Genomic DNA, 1,027 nt, shown 5'->3' on the forward strand with positions numbered 1-1,027 from the left:
ATATATATATATATATATATATATTTACTTTACACCCTAATGTAACTGATTTAGATCTAAATCAAAGAAATCATGCAGAATTTACATCTAAATTCTGCTTGATTTAAATGATGCAATGATAAAGTCTAACTCTTGCTTTTTCGCAGGTTGAGAACAATCTGGGCATGAAGGTGATGAGTCACAAAGGACTATGGCTAAGTCAAATACTCCCATTTACTTGTTTTTAAGGGTTGTATAAAACTTGTGAAAGCATCTGAGAGTGGATACTGGAAAATTATAGATAGAGGGTTAAAAAATATCTGAGCAGTCAAGGGTCTGATGATAATAACACAAAATGCCACAGATTTATTGGCATAATTCTTCTTTCTGCTGCTAAAAGAAAACAGCTCTAAGGCAAACGACATCTTCCTCACAAGCCTCCCATTATTGAAAGTCTAACTAGAATTCTTTCCTAGAACTGTCACTACATTATTTATTTGTGCAGTTAAATTCCACCATAACACCTTTAGTCACAGTCAACACTTCAAAGAGGATTAATTGTGTAAAAATGAGAGTGTGGTTTTGAAGAGGATGGGGTGATAAGGTCAAGCCCTCAAACACTTAGCACACACTTAAACTGCAAGTGATAAAAGCTTGAGATGTAATGGAAATTCAAGTTGGTTCTCAGACGTCCCTGTAGTTATTGGCATCAATTTCCAAAGCTGTTTACAGTACTTCACCAATTAGTGACCTTTTGTTTACTGAAACACAAAACTTTAATGTTCGTATAAAGACTCTCTGGTGTAATGGTTATGTTTCATCAAAAAAAAAAAAAAAAAACTTCTAAGTGAGACCCTGATTGTTCTGGAGAATGTAGGCAACAAATAAAAAAGGTTTGCTGCAGAATGCAAGAATTGTTAAAGATACCAAAGAGACCAAATGAACAACCACAACTGAAAAGGCCAGACGACTACAAAATGAACTCAAATGTCCTGCAGCAAATTCCAAAACTCAGTCTAAATCAGAATTGGGGCAGGGTTTAAAAATT

This window comes from Cyprinodon variegatus, unplaced genomic scaffold (assembly GCF_000732505.1).
Source record: "Cyprinodon variegatus isolate N-32 unplaced genomic scaffold, C_variegatus-1.0 Scaffold69, whole genome shotgun sequence".
Taxonomy (NCBI): Eukaryota; Metazoa; Chordata; class Actinopteri; order Cyprinodontiformes; family Cyprinodontidae; genus Cyprinodon; species Cyprinodon variegatus.